Below are 24625 nucleotides of genomic sequence, written 5' to 3' on the forward strand. Positions count from 1 at the left end.
CCCTAACAAGTACATGAATGATAGGAAAGACTAAAAAGATAGGAAAGATCACAAGTATGGGAAGAAAAAATACTACAAAGACAAAGGGAAGAAATCTTGTTGCATTGTTGAGAAATAGTATTCTGAGTCAGATATTGAAGATGAGAAAAGATGGAACAAAAGTTGTGTATGTTTTTGTTAAATAAGACCCTAATGAGGGAAGGTATGAAGGAGATAAAGAACTTATTTCACATGTTAGCAATAATTATGCTTGGATCATTGATAGTGGTTTCTCACATGATATGATAGGTGATCTTAGTAAATTTAACAAATTTGAAGAATGTGAAGGTGGAGCTACTAAGCTAGGGAATGATATTCCATGTCTAGTGAAAGGTAGAAGATCATTGATTCTTAATGATAAAATAAAATGTTATGGTGTATATTGCGTGAAAGAGCTAAGATATAATTTTTTGAGTGTTGTAGAGTTGAATAATACATGTCATAACCTTCAATTTTAGAACAAGAAAGTGAAAAAAATTGATAATGATGGAAATCTTGTCAATACTAGTGAACAAAATAAAGGTAATTTTTCAACCTTGATCCTTTAGTTGATGCTTACTCATTTGAAAAAGTTGAAGATGTATGGTTATAGCAAAAAAAATTATGTCATATTAACTTTGAGAACATAGTTAAGGTCAGTAGAAACAAAAGAGTTAGAGGCTTATCAAATGTGCAAAACCCTAAATCTACTATGTACAATGAATGTCAACTTGATAAGATGAAAAAGTCAAATTTTGCAAGTAAAATACATACTCATAAGGTAATCTTGGGACTTGTGCATACTAATCCATGTGAACCAATGAGAGTGGGAAGTTATTATGGTGATAGATATTTCATACTATTTTTTTATGACTATGCTAGGATGATGACTATCCTGTTCATGAAAGTCAAATCACATACTTTTAATATATTCAAATGGTAAAAAGCTAGAGTTGAGAAGGATACTTTTAAATAACTGAAATGTTTGAGATTTGTTATAGGTGGTGTGTTTATGCTTGTTAGTTTTACTAACTTCTTCATTGAGAGTGCAATTAAGAGACAATTGTCTACACTGAGGAAACCACAATAGAATGGAGTTTTTGAAAGAAGAAATAGGTCTATTATTAATTGTGCAAGGATGCTAATAATTAAAAAAGAGATTTCTAAATTATTTTGGAGAGAATTTGTTAGTATTGCAGTCTATACTCTCAACCAAGTTCAACTAAAGAAAGGAACAAACAGGACACCTTGTGAACTTTTCTATGGTCATTCACCTAATGTAAGATATTTTAAATTATTTTAAAGTAGATTCTACATTCACAAAGATGAAAGAAATGGTAAATTTCATTCTAAAGGTAATGAAGGTATTTTCCTTGTTTATTCCTCTAAGAGAAAAGCTTATAAATGTTGAAAAACTACTAAAAAATTTATTGAAAGTGTGAATGTGAGAATTGACAAGTTTGCAGAAAATAATGATGAGGATAAAAAAAAGGAACCTAATAATTACATTATGTTTATCTATGTCTATGATAATACACCTGATGTAGTATCTAAGTGACAATATGTAATACCTAGACAATAGTATAGTGCTACCAAGCATCAACAAAATACTACCAAGTATCAATCTATTCTACCCAAGCTATAGATGAAACAATCATAGAAAAATAAAGAGCCCCAAAGAAATGAACCTATCCTAACCAAGTATGTGAGAAAGAACCATTCGCGTAAAAAAATCATTGGAGATAAAAGTGTTGGAGTCATGATAAGAAGTAAGTTGGAGAACCCTACATGTTTAAGTGTTAAATTTGAACCAAGGACTGTGAACACTACACTTGACAATGATAAATGCTATCAATGAAGAGATTGATCAAATTGAGAAAAATAACACATGGACACTTGTACCGATATCTACTAATAAGAATATGATTGGAACAAAATGGATTTTCAAAAACAAGTTGAATGAAAATGGTGAAGTTGTGAAGAACAAGGAAAGACTAGTTTGCAAAGGATATGCTCAAGAAGAGGGAATTGATCATGGTGATACTTTTTCTACTTACAAGACATTCTAAGTGTATTAAATGAATGTTAAATCTGCATTCTTGAATGGAATACTTGAAGGTGAAATCTACATTGAACAACCAAAAGGATTTGTTGAACATGTTCAAAAGCACATGGTTTGCAAATTGAGAAAAGTATTATGTGGACTGAAGCAAGCAATGAGAGCCTGGTATGAAAGATTACATTCATACTTGATTAAAATTGGATTTCCTAGAACTAATGAAAATAGTAATTTGTACTTGAAGAGTGAAGCTGAAAATATGGTTTTTATTGCTAAAAATTTTGTGGATGATATTATATTTGGTGGTAATGATTTTCTAAGTAAATAATTTGTTAATCAAATGAGAAAAGTGTTTAAGATTTCGATGTTTGGTGAGATTAAATTTTTCATTGGCTTACAAATTCATCAAATAAAGAATGGTATATTTGTGATTCAATCTAAGTACATAAAAGATATCTTGAATTTTTTTGTCATGGCTGACTCAAGGCCGGTCATTACACCTATGCTGACTAGATGGAAATTATCAAAGGAGGATATTTTAGTTGAGGTAAATGAGACATAACATAGATCAATGATTGGAAAGCTACAGTATGTTGTGCATAGTAGACCTAATAAAACCCATGTAGTTGGAATTGTTGCAAGGTTTTCCTCTAATCCTAAGGAAACATAAATGGTTGTTGTTAAGAGGATATTAAGATATCTTAAGGGGACTAAAGATTTTGGACTATGGTACAAATAAGATGGTGCTTTTGAACTAAAGGTGTATACTGATGTTGATTGCCTTGGTAATGTGGATGATAGAAAGAGTACAACTAGTGAAGCTTTTTTCTTAGGAGAAATATCAATAATAAGGTTGAGCAAGAAACATAGCTACATTTCAAAATCTACTATTGACGCTGAGTATTTTTCTACTACAATTAATTCTAGTATTGTGTAAGTTAAGAAATTCTTCGAAGGAATGCAACAAGAAGTTATCTATCCTAGTACTATTGATTGTGACAATACCAGTGCAATAAATATACAAAAAGGAATCTAGTGCTATACGCAATAGCTAACCATATATCTATTAAGTATCATTACTTGAGAAAGAAAGTAAAAGAGAAGCAAGTAAGACTTGAATATGTGAAATCTAAAGAATAAATTGCATATATATTTACCAAGTCATTACCTAAGAATTCTTTTGATTATCTAAGAGGTAATTTAGGGGTGCTTCCCCTATGTAAGAATCACTAAGAAAATATGCATGTTGCAATAATTCATGGATAACTAGATATATCTTTTTGGAGTTCATGCAAGAGTTCACACTATAGGAGCAATTATGAAGTTATGAAAATGTTTGTAATGAAACTAATGTAAACAATACATGTAAGGTACAAGTTTTTTATATGTTTCACAATGGAACTCATAGATACCTTTCACATTGTTGTCAAAGAGGCAAAAAATGATTGAAGGGGCAAACAATGAGAGAATCTGCAAGAAAGGAAGTATGCAAAGAGAGAAGATGAATTAAAGGAGGAGAGAATCTAAGTAAGAAAAGGGAGTGAATTAAAAAAGTAAAGTATAGAAAAAGGGGGATAAATTTTGAAGATGAAGTTGTAAAGATACACATCGAGTGATTCTAATACTGAATTTGTTGTAGAAAACCTGAATAATGTCAAAGAGCTAAAAAGTTGTACTATTGTAAATGCATACATTTGGTTATCTTATGTGTAATGTTTTGCAATGTAAAATCTTCTATGATGTGTTTCCATCAATGCCAATGGTGGATATTGTTAACCCCAGCTAATAATGTAATTAAGAATGCTATTTTTCTATGTAAAAGAGACATATTAGTTATTATGTTGTCATTGATTTCAAGCCTTAGTTGGTTAGACATTATGATAATTCAATAGAGTGTCATATCATTTGATTGATAAAGAGGATATGAAGAAAGTATGATGATGCCATAGTTGATAAGTATTGGTATTTAATGGGTACCTGAATGAATTTGACCCTAACATTGTAATTTTGGTTGGATTATTTTGTAATCAAGTAAGGTTGTAATGAAGTTTATGTATTCAATAAGCTACACTAGTTACACCAAGTGAAAGAAGGAACACATTGTTTCCCAAGCTACTAAAGTATTAACTGAGCACCTGGTATAGTAAGATAAATTTTAGTTTTAACTAAGTGATTCTAGTGTTAACCTAGTGTAGTGTTACCCAAGTAAAGTTGTAATATTCACTAAGTGTAAGCTAGGAGAACAAGTTAAGAAAGGTGATACCTGAGATCAACTTATGATAAAAATAAAGAATTTTCAAGAAGTTCAAAGGCTAAAGTCAAAAAAAATTACAAGATCTACGGCTAGAAAAATGTAATGTAGATCTAATGAAGGATATTCAAGCAAGATGAATAATAGCACAAAATTCAAGGAAGTTCTATTTTATTAGTGCGTAAATACAATGAATTTGAGATCTATAGATGTGTTTAATCAACCAAATCTAGAAGGATCTAGAAGGCCAAAGTTAACTATTTAAGGAAATGATTGAGATCATTTTTTGTTTCTAAGTGAATGTTGATTAAGTGTGAATTATAGTTTAAGTTGAATAAGGAAGGAGAACAAGGTGAACTGAGTAGAATAGTGGAAGAAAGGTCAAGTAGAGAAAGTGCAAGGTGAAAGAGAAAGAGTGTGAATTGGTCAAATAGAGATCAAAAGAAAGAAGACCAAGAGAAGTAGAAATATAATAAAGAAAGGTAGAGCTAAACCTAAATAGGTCATTTAACTATTACTTTGTTGCCATTGTAGGAGACAAATATCTTATCTGAGTGGACCTAACAAGTCTATGAAATCCTATAAGTTAACATTGATTAGTAATATTTGTAAGCCTTTTAGAGTAGGCCACTACTTAGAAATGTCAAGGAGCAATAAGATATACATGATCTTTGCTTAAAATCCTCTAAACATATTGTACTAAAAATGTGTGTGTAAAATTTTTACAAGGATGGCTCCTAGAAGAGCTCAGTTTCAAAGAGTGAATTATTTAGGTTGTTGGTCCTAGGTGGTTTTTACTGTTGCAGGGTTTCCATGTTAAAATTATGTGTTCAATGGTGTGATTTATTATGTGTTGCACAATTTATTTCATGTTTTATGTTTTATACTACAACTTTTTATAAGCTAAACTATTATTTTGATACTTGGTATAGTCATAAGCAGTGAGTTAATAGTTTGAAGTAAAATGATTATAAGTGAAAGATGATATGTTGAATGTGGTTACCAAGTTAGTGTTGTGATAGTTTATGAAGTTTATTTTCGTGTTGAATTTTTTTAAGGCCTGTGGGATAGATGGATATAACTAATTCACCACCCCACCCCACTCCTAGTTATCTAATAGTTCTATGGACCTTTTCAAGTAGAGTTTCTTAAGATTTAATGTAGTAGATATTCCTTTTAGGATTCAATATAATAGGATACTCCTTATGATTCAATGGAACATGATATTTATTTTCTTCTAGTTGTATTTCCTTATGATGACTTATTGATATAAATTTTAGCCTTTTTTTTGGAGTCTTAAATTAAGGTTTTGGATGTCTTCACTGATGACATGCATATTCTATTTTTCTAAGGATGATCATTCTTTAATTTTTGTGAGGGAACACTCTAACCACCATGATTCTTCACTCGAACATTCTTTGAAGTTTGAAATGATTATAGATTTTGATACATCAATTCAAGATCATCTCTTTATCTTTAGAGAATAAATTTGATTCCTTGGAGATTAGCATTCATGAGTCTCAATCTTAACTTGAGATGTCATATTGCATGGTTGTTCATACTTATATGTTGAATATTTAATTCAATGTACTAAGACATTATAGATCTTGAGGATTATTCCTAGGATTGCAAATGATTCATTAATATACACATGGAACCATTTCTTCCTAAAGGAAAGAACATTATTCAGTTTTATTGGTAAAAATTCTACATTAATAGAGCATTTACAATTGGTGTACATCTGCATTGATGGCAGACTATTTTTCCTCTCTTCATACTTCATCTTTTGTGTAGACTTGTTTTTCTTTCAATTTTGATCCAAGTTAATACATGGATTAGTTACCATTGGTTCCTTCCTTTACACCTTTTAGATTGGGTATGATCCTGATTATGTAGTGACATCTTCATCAACCAAGGACATGGAGACGCGTGAGAAGACTTTAATAACATCATACTTCTTTTGGATTCTCCTTTCTTCTTCCTTTCTACAATGGGAAGAATTCTTGCATCTATTCTTGGATATTTTCTTATGCTCCTCCTATCAAGGATACTTGATTGTATATACATTATGAATGTAATAATGTGGGGTAATTGATTGCTCCATCCATCTATATGCATCTTTATTTTCACCTATATTTTGTGGGGAAGGTTTTCCCCATTAGGTTTTCCCACTTTCTTCACTTTATACAAGATTGCATTGCATAGTTTTTTATTTTGCATATTATACATGTGTACTTAATATAACCTAGTAACCAAGATCCATCATGTGTTCTCATAAATCCTTGTGAGCTTAATTGTATTCCTCTAAGTTGTACTTATTAAGGGTGTTGGTGTAACTAAATATTCTCTAATTATAATTTACTTAAGTTTAATTAGGATGAATTATTTTCATATTAGTTTTCATGTAGACACATAGGAGTTTACATTTTATTTTAGTACATGGTGTTGGAGAAATCTGCTTTAGGTGGATTTACTTGTCACCTCATACGTCTTTGTGTGTGAAATCCACCTTTGGTACTCCATCACATTATCATCATCTCATTCTTGCACATACTTTATAGTATAAGGGATGATGATCCACCTTTGGTGGAGATGTGATGTCACCTTATCTAGTTTTTAGGACATCTCTTACATCACTAATAGTTATCATACCTTGCCTATATATTCAAGCATATCTATATTTCACATATATGAATATTTAATGGGAATTCTATCATGTATTATTGATCACTATTGAATCAATTAATTGATCGTCATTTTTTCTATCTCTCTTGTGTTATCACTTGAGCTTCTATATATCAACATTTTATTTTTCTACCTTGGACAAATTATTACAATTAGTTATGGTATGATTATCAATTATTTATGTTGATTAAATTAATTACATATCAATTATGGTATTTTTCATTTGAGGAAACAAAAGAGTGTTTAGTTTAAGTAACTTTGTCTCTTCTAGTTCCATTCCAACATTAATTATAGTCATGTGTTGGTTCTCTTTGTATAAATCTTTATTTTTTAATTATAAATTTTTTATTTTCTTTATTATTTTATCTACAAGTTTTTTCTCTTTTCTAGCAATATCTGCACTCTACTTTATAGGATCAACTAGAATTTTTACAATAGGGAACATGTTATCCTAGGTTAATCCCTTATTAGAGTGAGTAAATAATGAGGATATATATCAAAGGAGAACATACAAAAAATATGTGTGCATGTAATTTGCATTAAGATAAGACATGTTGGAAATAGCAATCAGAAAGGAAGTTCTAGGGGGGAGGCAGGGGGGAGGTGAATAAGCACTTAAAAATTTTGGCTCGAATATGTCACCAACATCCATCTCATAACTTAATGTGTAAAAAAAATAACGTAACATTAATCACGTTCATAGCATAAAGTAAATAACACAATAACTCAATAATATTTTTTACCTCGAAAGCCTCCAATGAGAAGGTAAAACTAGGGTGAGGATGACATCCACAAATATTCACTATTGTAGTTGTAAAGTGTGGACTATTATGGCTACAAAGTGTTTGATCATAATCTATGATCTACCCTACGAAAGATCTACCCTGTTAAAGGATTACAAAGATTGTTAGGTCTCACCTTGCAAGAGGATTTAAACTTACAATAAAGAAAGAACTTGGCTAAGAGATTTACAATAGCCTATAAGGACTACTTAATTAAGACATTTTCTCCATATCACATGTTAGAATGATTCAGTACCGTGATTCTTTAGTCAGCACCTTTCTACTTGATGTTAGATCTCCTCCTTACTATTTAACCCTTGATCCTATTGATCATATATGTCTCCTCTACCCTTTCACTTCTTTACCTTGTTCTTCTCAAACTAATTTTGCAATTCTTAGCTCTATTAAAGCCATCTTAGCCACCATGAATTCCCTTTGAACTCTTAGCATTCATCTCCTTGCAAACACATTTAAAACTTCTTAGGGTTTAGCCTTCTACTATTAACATTAGTTTTGATGGATGAGGTAAGAATCAATGGATATGATTGATCCTTATTGCCACCTAATGCTTCCCTCAATTTGATTGTTTGCATGAAATGCATAGGAATTCATAATATAACTCCATACTTATCTCTCATAATAATAAAATATGATTATGCCAGCCCAAAAATGGTTTACATAGAAGTTTGTGCCAATACAAACATCTATGTCATAAACTATTCACTCAATATCCAAAGACTCTGATACTTGACCTTCACTATGCTCTTAATGTTGTAACTCATCTTTTGAATAGCTTGGCACACTCTATTTTCTCAGCACCAAAATTAGTCAGCACACACTATTTTCTTGGCTTCTTCTATTGACTCAACACCTGAATGACTTGACATGCACTAACTACTCAGTATCTACTAGTGCTTGACACTAACTATCATATTACTTGGCATGTACTATCTAAACAATTATGCTCGACAATCTTTGATCTTTGTTGAATATTGATTAAGTGTTTTGTTACTACCCTGTCAAAACCAATCTGAGATTAACAATCTCCCCCTTTGACATGAGAGGCAAAAACACTTTGTAATGGAATATACAATCTTATCTAATTCAGAAGTTAGATAATGTTTCTTCATTACTTGACTTCAATACATCACTTCAAAATTTCAAAATTTCCAAAATTCTTGTATATCTTTTATACCTTATTGCTCCATTACTCTCCTTGACCAAATGCTTCATTTTTGTTTCTATATTCATTATTCTTACTAATTAGATATCCAAAACTTCTTCATATCCAAAAAACTTCATAATCCCCCTTTCTTGACACTTATGTTATTTGGGTTGTACATTGATAGTGTGTTTATCCAGGAATGGTTTGTGGAGTTGCATGACAATCTTCAACATTGCATCCCAGTTATCACATGTTGCATCTAATGAATGAATTTTTATTTCAAGATTAGCAGTTAGTCAACTAGGCCTTCATGAGTAGAAATTTGTATATTTATTACAGTAGGTCTTATATTAGCATATGTTGCTTGCAACTTGCCAAGCCTAATCTAACTCATCACTAACCTCTAAAAGTGTATCTCATATTACTAGGAGATAGTTTTAAAGTATTACCTATGAGTTACAGATCTCCTTGCAGTTGGTCAATAGCTTGTTCATTTACCTTATTAAATAGATCAATTTTTCATAGCTTTGTGTAGAGAGTGAAAATATTCTCTAACATCTTAATTATACTTTCCATTTTGGTTGATAAATCAACCTATTTTAGTGCAATAGCACTAGATATCTTTTCTAAAACCTTTTTCTGAAACTTTATTTCTAACCATTCTAATATTTTGACATTAGAATCCAAGTCTTCATCCTTTATCTTGTCTACAATAGTGCCAAGTTACTATTGTGGTCCCACAACACATGCCTCATTTTAGTCAGAAATAGTGGCCCCCTACTTTTTTGGCTTTCTTTGAGGCCCTAATCCAGGGTCTTAGTCATTTTGAGGTCTTACCTAATCCCCTAGTTCGCATCCCAAGTCCTAACTGGGTAAATCCAATTATCAAAGGAGATGGTTTTAGAAATAGTGCAAAATTTAAAAAGGTGCACTAGCACACCTAATCTGGTGTGCTAGTGTGCCATATTAAAAGGAGAGCTCATACCTTTGGTGATGTGTCCCTGTGTAGCTATGCATTTGCATAGCACCAAAGGTGGGTGAGGCTATATAAGCCCCCACCCTCTCCTCCTTTCTCACTTTATTTTCTTTTCTCCTCTACATTTCCAAACTCTTGTGTAGTAACTACTACAAATACGAGCTCTGCTTTTAGATTCCAATTGCACCTATGCACCTGTCTAGGTGTGATTCTATTTGCTTAGACCTACACTAATAAGAACACAAACCCCAAGGAGGGGTGCGTAGTAGCACACCCAATTAAGTACGCTACTCCACACCCCCAAGAATGTAAAATATCAGACTTAAAATGTGAAGACCCCCAAGAATGTAAAACAAGGCATGGGTGCACATTGGTGCACCTACCTTGGTGCGCTAGTGCACACTCATATTTCAAAAAAATTGAAAATTGAAAAAGAGAAAATGCCCAAAAATTTTGTGCGCATTTGTGCACCTAACATGGTGCATAGGTGTGCACCAATACATTTAAATAAAACAATTAAACTCTAAAAGAGAGTTTTGCACCAGTGTACCCCATAAGGTGCATAGTTGTGCACCATATTTTAAAGAATTTAATTCAAAATAGGCACTTTTAGGGTATTTTCAGAGAGTCAAAATTTTCTAGATTTTCTACATATTACTTTCATGTGTTAACAAGTTCATTTTTTTCAATTCTAAACTAATGGGTGTCCTTTGTGTGTAGATATAATGGCATCTTCATCAGGCAAGAAAATGGCACCAAAACTTATTGTGTTCAAATTCCAAGGTGTTCCATCAAAATAAAGGTTCCAAGATGATTAGACAGAGATTAATGACACTGATTTGGGGGACTCCCTAAGGATGTGGAGCAAACCCACTAAGAGGTTGGCTATAGTTTTTGCATTAATTCAATTAGGGCTAGTAAGCTCAACTTCACACCCAATGTTAGTAAAATCCTCAGAGCTCATAGTGGCACTTGCACAACACTTTGTTTTCGAGGAAAGGGTGGTTAAGAGTGTGACTAGAGAGATCATTCTTGATCTATGACCCAACAACATTGAGAGGGTATTCCATCTCTTGAGGGCTGATTAATTCATCAAGCTAACCTATGAGGCAATAGAGAGATGGTATAGAGAACACCTAAAAGAGGCTATTGAGATCATCTAATCTTCTTACCTTGTGAAGAGGACTCCTCTAGGAAAGATAACCAACAAAGTAGACATGATAAGAGGATATAAGAAGGGAGATATTGGGTACTCAATCATACTTTTGAGTAGGGCGATGGATCTTCCTGTAGCCAAACACCTTAATGTCTTCATGATACATTTCATCGAGGCTATTAAGATGGTGAAGCTACCACTAGATTGGGCCACGACTTTGAGTGAAAATCTATGTGAGCAATTGGGAGCAGTAAAGGATAAAAGGATGTCCTATATGACTTCATATTTGGTGTATCTGTTAGCTGTAAGGGCAAAAAACTATCCTAGATTTTACAAGAGAGGTAGCATGCAAGTACCTAATGCTTCTCCATATATCATCTACCCTCAATTGGTAAGGAAGAAATTCTTAGAGTAGAGTAAAGAATATAGAATCATGAATGATTTATTCATATTTTCTATCATCTAATTCATAGAGGGAGATAATGAAAAAAGACTATCTGATGATGCAGTGGCATAGATAATAGCACTTTGGGCTTATTACATTTAGTTTAAAACATGTACATATCTAAGGGTAGCTAGTACCACTGTCAACCCAAAGAAGCTCCCAAGATATCCTAGTGACAGACTTGTTCTTTTGGAAATTGCTCAACAAGTTGAGTTTGCATATAAAAAAGTTAGGAAATAGTATAGACCATATTGGACATGGCCCCTGGTCATAGGACCATTTCAAGTAAAGTTAAAGTAGGATATTCCCTCTTTTGAGTGTGAATGGGTTCAATATCCCCTAGAAGAGTACAATTCCCCAAGGTCGTGCTTTGATAATATTTGGAGAATCCAATGTCTAGTAGGCAAGGAATTCTAGCATGAAGAAGCCATCAAAGACCATTGGATGAATGTGAAAAATGACTATGATGTCCATATTAGGGATTATTGTAGGATGACTTTGTATTTTGCACAAAAGGTTCTAGAGGTAAAGATTCCATTGCAAATACTACAACAAGACTTAGGGGATCTACTCAACCTTCTGTTCAGCATAGATAAAATTGGAGAAAGGCCCATAATGAACATTGAGGTTGACAGGGAGGAGAATGATGATATTAATCATTAGGTGAGGTATGTTATCAATATTATGTATCATTGGATCAAGAAACCATTTAAACTTGATCCAATAACTAAGATAGTGGTTTTCATGCACAAGCCTGCCTATCCAAAGGTAGAGCGAAGAAGGTCACCATCCCTACCTTTGTAACTCAGTCACCCATTAGGCCTAAAATGGTATACCAACTAGACAAACCAATTGGATATTATCACCCTCTAAAGAAAAAAATAAAGGGCAAAAGAAAGAGGAGTTCTCAAAGAGCTGAACTAGAGGAGGTTGAAATTCTAGCACCTCCCTAACGACAAGGAGAAAATATACAAGGGGCCAAGGATACTAGGGCACCATAGGATCAAGATGACCCACTATTGACACTAGCCTTTACATCCAGACAAAAAAAGATACAAGTTTAAGCACAAGAGGTCTCTCCTCCTTTGCAGGTGGAACAAGCATCCCCTTTTGCCCCTAAAAAATAAAGAAAGATTAAGACTCCTGTCAAGAAAAGGAAAAGGCTAATTAGAAGGATGGTTCCTTTTCCATATGTCCCAAACCCTATTCTTGAAGAGGAAGATGAGGGGGAAGATGTTCCTTTTCATAAAGAAGGAACTGCCTAGCTAGGGCCAGAGAGCAAGAAAGGAGGAGAAGTTGCATTGTGACAATGCCATTAGTCCTAGAAGAACCTCTAGAAATAACTACTTTAGAGGATGAAGTACAACAATGGGTTGATGAGTAGGATGTAGAGAGTGATGACATATTCAAGATGTCAAATTTTGACTTCATGCCTGTAGGAATAGAGTTGATTGGGGATAAGATCTAGGATACCTCGATGAATGAGCCTCAACAAGAGGACTGGACATAAATGTCACTAGAATCATAGGGTCCTAATCTTACTCCTCCATCCCCATTACAAGTCACAGTGTTGGAAAAAGGATTGGTTACTCCTTTACCTCCAAATACCAAAGAAGAATAGATTCAAAAGGAGTAGGAGGAAGGGCAATAACAAAGAGCAACCAATGAAGTGTCTAAAGAGAGATGTATGGTTGAATATCCTCAGCAAACCTCCCAAGACACTAAGGTACAAATTGTGGGCTCCATTGAGATGGAAACCACAAAGGGAGAGCCTTCACAGAGGGAAAGAACCCCAAAGAGGAGTGACAAGGAGAAAGTAGTGGCATAAAAAACTCCTTCATCCTCAAGAGGTAGGCCCTCGGTGGAACAAGTCCCGAGGTGTTTATGAAAGGAATTGATAAGAAGTAAGAAGCCATAGCTCACCATCAATAAAGAGGACATGTTTGACCTGGTGAGTTCTAACCAAACCCCAAGTCCCTTCAAGAGAAGCAAGAGCATTGGCATTTATCAAAAGTGAGTGGGATCAAGATTTATTTGTGTTGTTTAGTGTGGAGCCTAATCAGTCCCCAAGTGGGAGATTGTTAGATTGTGGTGACTGATCAGAAAAGTACTATACATACTTCAAAAAAAAATTTGGGTCGTGGCTGACATGGTAGCCAACATATTATGGCCGACATATGTATAACCCTAAAGCTATTTAATACTTGTATAAAAAGAGCTTAGGGTTGGGTATTTTTTATTATGTTGTGATGCGAAATTGGTTCTTGCGGCACTATTGAGTTGTAAGGGATTACAGATTGTAATCAGGTTGTAATCACTGGATTGTAATAAGATCAGACTTGCTGTTTGGTGGACGTAGCCCAGGGATTGGGTGAACCATGTTAAATCTTGGTGCCTTGTGTTCATTTCTGTGTGATCTATTATTTTTTGTTATTGGTTATATTTGCATGTAGTTTTTTTTAATTTTTGTCTGTGGTTTATCCTAACAAGTGGTATCAAAGCGAGGTTGTTTTTCAGTTATCCTCTGCGGGAAAGTCTCATGATTAAGTGGGAGTCTCATAGTTGAGTGGGAGCGATGGCAGATGAGGGTAAGCTGAGGGTTGATAGGTTTAATGGGCAAAACTTCCAGTTATGGAAGATGCAAATGGAAGACTATCTATATTAGAAGGATTTATGGAAGCCGTTGGAAGGCAAAGCCAAGAATCGGGGAACTATGTCAGAGGCTGAATGGGATCTTTTGGACAGAAAGGCACTTGGAAGCATTCGGTTATGCTTGGCACCATCGGTGGCATTTAATATTACAAAAGAAAAGATGATAGAAGATTTGATGAAAACCCTAGCGACACTGTATGAAAAGCCCTCTGCTTCAAACAAGATATTTCTCATGAAGCGTTTATTTAATATGAAAATGGCAAAAGGTGGATCTATTGTAGATCATTTAAATGAGTCTAATACTATTACTAGTCAGTTATCTTCTGTGGGTATCAATTTTGATGAAGAAATTAGGGCTCTCTTGATTTTGTGTTCTTTGCCTGAAAGCTGGAATGGCTTGATAATGGCGGTGAGTAATTTTGTTCCTGGATCTAGTACCCTAAAATATCATGATGTGATCGGTGTTGTTTTGAGTGAGGAACCTCGTAGAAAATCGTTAGGTGGATCTACATCAGGAAGTGCTTTGAATGCACAAAGCAGGGGCAGAATGACTGAAAGAGGAAGTAACTTTGGAAATCGTGGGAAATCAAGAGGAAAGTCAAAGGGGAGGAGGTCTCAATTGAGAGGACCAAATGATTGTTGGTACTGTGGGAAACCAGGGCACAAAAAGAAAGATTGCTGGAATCGAAAAAAAAATGAAGGAGATAAATCAGATGGAGACAAGGAGGAAAATGTGGTAAGTAACAAATCCGAAGAGGATGCTTTGCTTCTGTCTCTAGAGAGTGTTGATGATTCATGGGTTTTAGATTCTGGCACTTCATTTCATGCTACACCTCATAGAGGTTATTTCATTGATTATGTCCAAGGGGATTTTGGGCTTGTTTATTTGGGGGATAATGAACCCTGTCAAATTGTTGGAAAGGGAAAAATTAATATTAAGTTGCAGAATGGGAATCATTGGCTACTACATGAGGTAAGACATGTTCCAAAGCTGAGTAGGAATTTAATTTTAGTAGGGCAACTCGGTGATGAGGGTTGTGTAGTTACTTTTAATGATAAAAATTGGAAGGTTTCAAAAGGTTCCCTTGTAGTAGCAAAAGGTGTGAAAGTAGGCACCTTATATCTTTGTACAAGTCATATTGTTCCTTCTACTTTGATTTTTTCAGAGAAAAATGAATGTTCAGGAACAATTGCTACAGTTGAGCAAGGAGAAAAAATAGCTGCTATAGATTCTGATACAGCGCTCTGGCACAATAGACTAGGGCACATGAGTGAGAAAGGTATGAAAGTACTTCATTCAAGGAAAGTTTTAATAGGTCTGAAATGTGTGAATATGGATTTCTGTGAAAGTTGTGTGTATGGAAAACAAAAGAGAGTGAGTTTTGTAAAGACTAGGAAGGAAAACAAAAAGGAGAAATTAGAGCTTGTGCATATAGATGTATGGGGACCAGCTCAAGTATCTTCCCTTGGTGGCTCTCATTATTATGTTACATTTATTGATGACACAACTAGAAAAGTATGGGTTTATTTCCTTAGATAGAAATCTGATGTATTTCAAACTTTTAAGAAATGAAAATGCTTGGTTGAAAATGAGACTGGTAAGAAATTAAAATGTCTCAGATTTGATAATGGTGGTGAGTATTGCAGTCATGAATTTGAAGATTATTGCTCCACTAATGGTATTCATAGACAGAAAACTATTTCAAGGACTCCACAAGAAAATGGAGTGGCTGAATGCATGAACATGACTATAATGGAGCATGCAAGGAGCATGAGGTTGCATGTTGGGTTGCCCTTACACATGTGGGCAGAGGCTGTCAATACTGTAGTATATTTGATTAATAGAGGTCCCTCTACTCCTTTGGGCTGTGGTATTCTAGAGGAAGCATGGACTGGTAAGAAGGCGAGTTATTCTTTTCTCAAGACCTTCGGTTGTGAAGCTTTTGCTCATATGACTCTGAAAATAGAACCAAGCTAGAAGCTAAATCAAAGAAATGTGTCTTTGTTGGATATGGCGTTAATGAATTTGGTTATAGGCTTTGGGATTTTGAAAATCTTAAAATTTTTAGAAGTCAGGATGTCATATTCAATGAGAAAGTGTTGTACAAACATCTGTTGCAGCAACATGAGAAGAAAGAAGATGATTATGTAGTGCTAGATGATACTCCAAAAGCTGATGTTCCAGCCATTCCTCATGATGTGCAACAACTACAACAACAAATACCACACACCAATAAATGTTAGATGGTCGACAAGGAAAATTAGACCTCCACGAAGGTTTTCTCCCTCTTTGTATTCTATTTTACTTACTGATGCTAGTGAACCTGAAAGTTATGATGAAGCTATATAGGTGGATACTAAGATTCGGTGGGAGTCTGCAATGAACGATGAAATGGACTCTTTGTTGGAAAATAAGACATGAGATTTGTGCAAGTTGCCTGCAGGTAAAAAGGATTTACAAAATAAGTGGGTTTACAGGTTGAAAGAAGAGGAAGGAGGTAAGAAAAGATTTAAGGTCAGGTTGGTTGTAAAAGGATTTGCACAAAAAAAGGGAATTAATTTTGATGAGATATTTTCCCCTGTTATTAAAATGACTTCTATTCGTACTATTTTAAGTCTTGTGGCTACTGAAGATTTGCATTTAGAGCATATGGATGTTAAAATAGCCTTTCTTCATGGTGATTTGGATGAAGAAATATATATGGCTCAGCCACAAGGTTTTAAGGTCAAAGGTAAGGAGAACTTAGTGTGCAAATTGAAGAAAAGTTTATATGGCTTGAAGCAAGCACCTCGGCAATGGTATCTAAAATTTGATAGTTTTATGCATGAACATGGATATAATAGGTGTCATTCAGATTATTGTGTTTATTTTAAGAGGTTGGATGATGATAGCTACATTATTTTATGTTTATATGTTGATGATATGCTTGTAGCTGGGTCTAACATGGATCATATTAAGGGGCTAAAATGCCAGTTAGCACATGCATTTGCTATGAAGGATTTGTGGGCAGCAAAAAAAATCCTTGGTATGAAGATTTGCAGAGATAGGAAGAACAGAACATTGATGCTATCTCAAGCTGATTATGTTGAGAAGGTGTTGCAACGTTTCTCTATGGAGAATGCTAAAGTTGTCAGCACACCTTTACCCAATCATTTTAAATTGACTAAGGAAATGTGTCCCAAGACACAGGAAGAGGAGGATAAGATGTCCAAGGTACCCTATGCTTTAGCTGTAGGAAGCTTGATGTATGCTATGGTATGCACTAGACTAGATATTGCACATGCAGTGGGAGTCGTGAGCAGGTATATGAGTCATCCAGGATTTGAGCATTGGAATGTTATCAAGTGGATTCTCAGATATTTGAGAGGAACATCCAATAATTTTTTACACTTTGGGGGCTCTACTACTAATTTACAAGGCTATGTTGACTCAGATTTGGTTGGGGATATTGATACCAGGCGGAGTACTACAGGTTATGTCTTTACTGTTGGTGGGGCAGCCGTGAGCTAGGTTTCTAGGTTACAAAAGATTAATGCTCTATCCACCATAGAGGCAGAGTATGTTTCTGCAATAGAGGCAGCCAAGGAGATGATATGGCTTCAGTTCTTCTTGGAAGAATTGGGACATCCTCAGAAGGATAATTATTTGTTCACAGATAGTCAGAGTGCCATTCATCTTGCTAAGAATTCAGCTCTACATTCTAAGACCAAACACATACAGTTGCAGTACCATTTCATTCAGTCAGTTTTGGAGGATGGACAGTTAAAGCTGGAGAAGATACATACCAATGACAATCTAGCAGATATGTTGACAAAGGTTGTAATAAGGGAGAAGCTGAACTCCTCTTCAGCTTCGGTTGGTCTTTTAGACTGAACATGAATAAAAGAACAGTAGAGTCCAGGGTGGTTTGATCCAGTGGTAGCCCCATGAGGTAGTGGTATTGCTATAGGATCAGTCTCCAAGTGGGAGATTGTTGTTTAGTGTGGAGCCTGATCAGTCTCCAAGTAGGAGATTGTTAGATTGTGGTGATTGATCAAAAAAGTACTGTACATACTTCAAAAAAAAATTTGGGCCATGGCCGACATGGTAGCCGACATATTATGGCTAACATATGTATAACCCTAAAGCGGTTTAATAATTTTATAAAAAGAGCTTAGGGTTGGGTATTTTTCATTATGTTGTGATGCAAAATTGGTTCTTGCGGCGGTATTGAGCTGTAAGGGATTACGGATTGTAATCAGGTTGTAATCACTGGATTGTAATAAGATCAGACTTGCATTTGGTGGACGTAGCCCAGGGATTGGGTGAACCACGTTAAATCTTGGTGTCTTGTGTTCATTTTTGTGTGATCTATTATTTTATGTTATTGGTTATATTTGCATGTAGTTTTTTTTTTTTTTTGTCTGTGGTTTATCCTAACAATTTGCACAAGTGGCTATTCCACCACCTGATGATGATGTAGAATATCTTGGCCCACAAAACTATAAGATTAGAGAGGTTATGCTCAGGAAGCCCACATTGGATACCACTAGGTTGATGGTCATGATGGGGATAAAAGAGGTGTTTAGGAGTCTAGAACAAGAAGGGACAGAAATGATGATGCTTCACAGGAAAAATTAAATCCTAAAAGGATATTTAGTCAAAGTTGTTGGTCCCTTGAATCCAAAACACCCTGAGGAGACTCTAAATGTTTCACTCAACACAAGAGATGGGGGAAGATTACAATTGGATCCATTTTTGAAAGTATGTCAATAGTAGTGGGAAAGTTTTGAGGAAAAGGGTGTCCTAATCATCTAAGGAAATCTTAAGGTACTACATGCTACATAGGAAAATGTAGACAAGATGGTAGCAATTTTGAAGCAAGATTTCAATATTATGGATGAAATATGTGCATGGAGTAAAGATTTATAGGTATTATAGGCTATAAATGGGTAGAGGTATAGGATTTTGGTAGATGTATATATAGTGGAGGAGTTAGATTTAATTGATGATTGGATTGAGAAAATAATAAATAGTAATAAAGTAATGGAAACATTACATGCAGAGATGCATCAGCTCAAGGACCAAGCCCAAGAGTAAATTTTGAAGGAAAAGAAACATTATAGTGATGTGTTTTTGGATATTTTTGAGGATGAAAAGTGGGAGATATTAATGCCCATAGAGGTAGTAGTAGAAAAGTGTCAAAAGATTTTTGAAGAAGCTTCTAGTGATGATGACATTTGAAAGGCCTTCAGAAGAGAAGAAGCCTTGCTAGAGTTGGATACAAAACTTAAGGATTGTGTTGATACCTGTATTGAAGTAGACAATTGTAGAATAAAGGTCAAAGATAGGTATGATTATTTAGATCTATTGGATATGGCTAAGATTACTAAGATTATTGAGAAATTCAAGGGCAAACATCCAGACATAGCTCTGGTATGAAGGGCCATAAAACATACAAGTCAAAATTTTAGTTTTGACACTCAATAAAATTTTGTGATTTTGAACATTTTGAGGTGAGTAGTTGCACTAATGTGCAGGTGCACAAGTGAGCTAGTGTGCTTTTTAGGAGATGCACCAACAGTTAACTCCTAGTTTCAAAAATAGAGTTTTGCATACTTAAAAAACACATTCTGACAACAATTTAACTTCAACAAACACCTTGTGAAGGATCAACTTCTATTTTTTACACTTTTAGACACTTCTACTTTGACTGAAAGCTCTCTTCTTCTTATCTTCTCTCAATTTCTTTGTTTTATGACATATAAATGTTCATGCATCTAATTAATGAATATAAAAATGGATGGAGTCCTACTAAGCACTAGTTAGATTGTTAGTTTGTACATAATTAATTTGTTTTATTAATTTAAAAGCATATTATTGCATAAAAATATCTCTCACTCTCAACACAAATTGAGGAGATGATTTCTTATAAATACTCCATTGTAATATGTAATTGGGGCCACAATTATTTTGCAATAGTGTTATGTTTTTGGTACTTGCATTTGGAGTGTAGTAATTCTTTCCTAAATGTGTCATATTTTTTGTGAATTTATGGTCATGGAATTGTAATTGAGCCGAAATTGTATTGCTTTATTTCTAGTTGTGTGATCTTTTAATTCTAGTGTTTGCTATGGTTTTATGAATTTTACTAACGTATCTAGTTTTAGAAGAATCACCAAATTGTACCTACATAACTCTTTATCTCACATGAGTGCACTTTATGTGGCCTTGCAATTTGATTGAGAGTGAAACATCATATGGTTATTAAGTTTCCCATCGACGATTGCATCAGTGGAATCTAGAAAGTGTTGCTCCTATTTTTATTGGTTACCTACCAATTTCTTTGAAAGCTTAACTTGTAGACACGTTCTTTTCTATAGTTTATGTCCATTAGGATTTTACTTTCATGTTATTTTCTTTAAAAGTTCTTGTTATTTTCTTTACTAACCCCTTGTTAAATTAGGAATTCATATTAGTTGCATCATTAGATTGCATTCATTGGAAAACATAAAAGATACAAAAACATAGTTCTTTTTTGCATGTTTTATTTTGAAGTAGTGAACAGATTCTACATCTCATCTGAAATCATTCAAACTAGCAAAGGCCTCCTTGTGAACAAAATAATTTATCTTCAATTGAGTAGATTCTAGAAGGCCGCAAGATCACCTAGAACCTTGGAGTCGATTCACAAGATTGACTTTTCAAGAGAGGAGTTCGAAAGAATTCCTACTATTTAGCATCATGCATAATGATAGCTCAAAAGAAGTGGTGCTATAAGGAGGGCTATATTTTGATTTTTAGAATAGAAGAAAAATCTACCAAAGTTTCAAAATTCTATGATTTTTGCAAGTTTAGAAAAAAAAATTGAGTTTTTTAGAAATTCAGGTGCACTGTTGAGCTGGCGCACTGGTGAGCTGGTGTGCAACTGCACTGCTATGATATATTCTTTGGTGCACCTCATTTTGTAAGAAAGTGTACTTTTTCAAAGGTTCTCTTTTTCTAGAGTTGATGCAAACTAGGGGGTTTTGATCAAAAATCCCCATTTTAGCAAGCATTAAGATCTTCACCAAGTGCACACGAGTTTCTTGAGCTTACCCACTTTCGCAAAACATGTAGTAACAAAGGAACATCTCAAATTCAACCACTTCCATTCAACATTGTGTCATCTTCTTCAACTTTGCCTCCACTCCAACCACCTAGTGGACCATCACATATTCCAACAGTTCCACCTCCACAACCACCAAGCTTAGGTCTATCGAACCCTCTAATGGCCTTTTTTGCAAACATTGTAGACTCACCAATCAATTTGAAAGGTGCACTCCATGACCTCCCTAAAAATATCAAGAATTTCTGCCCAAGGTTTATTTATAAAGAAACATGAACTACCAAAGACCACATTGAAGTATTCAAAGAAATTTTCAATCAAAAATAGATTGCCAATGAGGATGTGATCCTTTGTTTATTCCCCTACTCTTTGGGGGAAGTTTCCTACAATTAGTACATCAATTTTCCACCTTGATGTATTGGAGATTGGAATACCTTCAAAAAAATATTCTTATAAAAATTTAAAACTTTTATCAACCCAGTGATGATACATCAACAATTCATATTGATCAAAAGGGATCCAGCTGAGACAATTTCACGCTCCAATCATCACTTTCATATAGTGTATCACAAATTGGAAACACCATATACTATACCAGTTGAAGTAGCTATTCAGATTTACCTAAATTCTATGGACCCTCTTACTACTATCTTTCTAAGGAGGCTTCCTACAACAAATATTAATACATTGGAAAAGGTCTTCACAGAAGCAATAAATTTTACTAAGCAAGCCAATCCTAACAAAGGAGGATTGATTCTTCGAGCCCAAGCCATCACAACAATACCAAAATACCCTATCAAAGTACCTATGATGCCATATCAATTCATACTATGAATCTAGTTCCATTACAATAGGCACCTTCTCTACAAAACCCTGCTCTAACGTATCTAGGGTATGAACCTCCAAAAGTTGCCTTCTTTGAGAAAAAGGTAGTAGTACCCACTGAAGCAGACAATAGTTTTATTTCCAAATTTGGTCAGATGAAAAAGACTATGTCACATATGAATAATGAGTTGACTTGTCTAAGGTTGTCATAGGAATAGAATAATAGTTTTCAAAGGAATAACACTAGCTCCTACAATAATAATTATGGTCAAAATTATAATAGGAACTTTAGTGGGAGCAATAATAGTGGGAACAACAATACAACAAACAATAATGGAGGGAACAACTTCAATCCTTCTAATTGCAATAATGGCTTCCAGAGGTAGAACTAACAATGGAATACCCATCTAAAAATAATGGAAGCATTCCTGCAAACAATAACAATAGTAATGTTTAGTACATAGATATCAATCAATATGAAAATGGTCAAAATGCATGTAAAAACAATAGTTCATACTAAGATGAAAATTAGGAAATGACTCAAAATTTGTAGGTAAACAAAAATATTCCTCTTGTGTAGTTTAATGCTATGTTATTAGAATCCTATGATTCTGCACAAAGTACATAGGTAGAGTGACCAGTCAATGAAGAATTTCCATTTCCATTTAGCTAGGAACCTAACCTTCAGCATCAAGAGATGTTTTCTTTTTGAAATGACAATCAAAATATGTATAACTTGAGAAGTAGGAAGGAAGCTCTGACAAATGTAATCCCCCTAGCACTACAATGAACTCCTCTCGATCCAAAAGCAAGTAACAATCCAACACCAATTAAACCACCATTTGGAGGACAACAAAATTAGAACCAAGGAAGTGTACCAACAATATTGAAAAACCCTGCCTGGTCTACTGAATAGTATAGTGTCATAGAAGACCTAAAATGAACAAAGGCCAACATGTCCATGTTTGACATATTACAAACTTATCCACAACAATGAGAAGCACTCATGAAGACTCTGGACCATACAAAGACCTCCTGCAATGTGAATACTAGCCCTCAAAAGATGGTATCGCAACAAGTTAATGTTGCGAAGGCATTGCCTACTATGTTTAAAGACAAGGTAGAGGTGCCCCTATTTTTGTTCAACATCAGAATGTATGGGAAGAATCTTCATATTTACCTTACTGATTTAGGAGCTTCATGTAATGTCATGTCATTCTCCATAGTGCAAAAGTTAGGAATCAGCCCTCAACCTACTAACTGAATAGTGATACATTTGGACAAAATAGAGGTGAAAGTCATAGGCATACTAAAGGATGTATGGATACAATTAATTGTTGACCCACAAATTCAAGATGTCATTGATATACATGTGGTTGATATCCCAGAGACATATGGATTACTCCTCTATAGAGAATGGACAATGTGCCTAAGTTTATGGTTTTCCATGGATTTCACCCAACTTTGATTATCGTGGAAAGGTTTGAACAATCAAATCAAAATAGATGCAGAGCCAAAGTTTAAAAAGATTATCATAGAATAGAATGCTCCTAATAAGGTAGCCTTCTTGGAAATGGATTTAGGCTCCTACAAGGTAATAGTTTTTGATAAAACTTTGGCGAAAATATCAGATGATCAAGATATGGATTCCATAATTTCAACCCCAAAATATGAGGTTGTAATGCAATTCATAGACCATATGATGGCTAATTTATGATGTTTAGGAGAAAAATTTGACCCTAATATCCTCCTCCTTCCAGGATTTTCTTGATTACATAAAGTTAGCCATTCAAAGTTCAAATGCTCATCATGTCAAGAAGTAGTTGCTAAGGTGTTAACACAAATGGTGGAAGTAAAGAAATTCAATGATCCACAAAATGAACCTACAGAAAACCAAAGTCTTACAAACATGTCTGATGCTATTGAAGAGATTGACGATGGAAAATTAGTAAGCCCACCCCACAAAAGATTACAATGGATACCCAAGAGACAATCCTTCCAACCTTAGGTAAAAGAAAAATTGAGGAAAAATAAGAATAAGGTTAGAAAACCCAAGGAAAGCCTAATTTGTCCAATTCACTTTGATGGTTCCAAATGAAAATTAGGAGCCAATGTAGGTATTGAGTTGATTAGTCCAAAAAGAAAGTCTTTCTATGTAGTATATCAATTGCAATTTAGATGTACTAACAATGTCACAGAATATAAAGCATTGATTTGAGGACTTCTTTTTGCACTCAATAAAGTAGTTACAACTCTCATAGTCGAAGGAGATTCTAAGTTGGTTATTCAACAAGTAAAATCACTATATTCCTGTAATGATAAGAGGTTTCTCATTAATAGGAAAAGGGTATGGGTTCTACTAGATGATTTTGAAGCTTTGAACATAAAGTCTATTGCAAGAAGGAAAAACATGGTAGTAGATGCTCTAGTTATTTCAGCAAGTGCATTACAAGTAGTCAAAAGAAAAAAATTAAAATGATTCTGAGTTGAATTGGTTGTTGCTCCATCTATTCTCAACAATAT

This window comes from Cupressus sempervirens, chromosome 4 (assembly GCF_028749045.1).
Source record: "Cupressus sempervirens isolate cs-2001-9-10 chromosome 4, ASM2874904v1, whole genome shotgun sequence".
Classification (NCBI taxonomy): domain Eukaryota; kingdom Viridiplantae; phylum Streptophyta; class Pinopsida; order Cupressales; family Cupressaceae; genus Cupressus; species Cupressus sempervirens.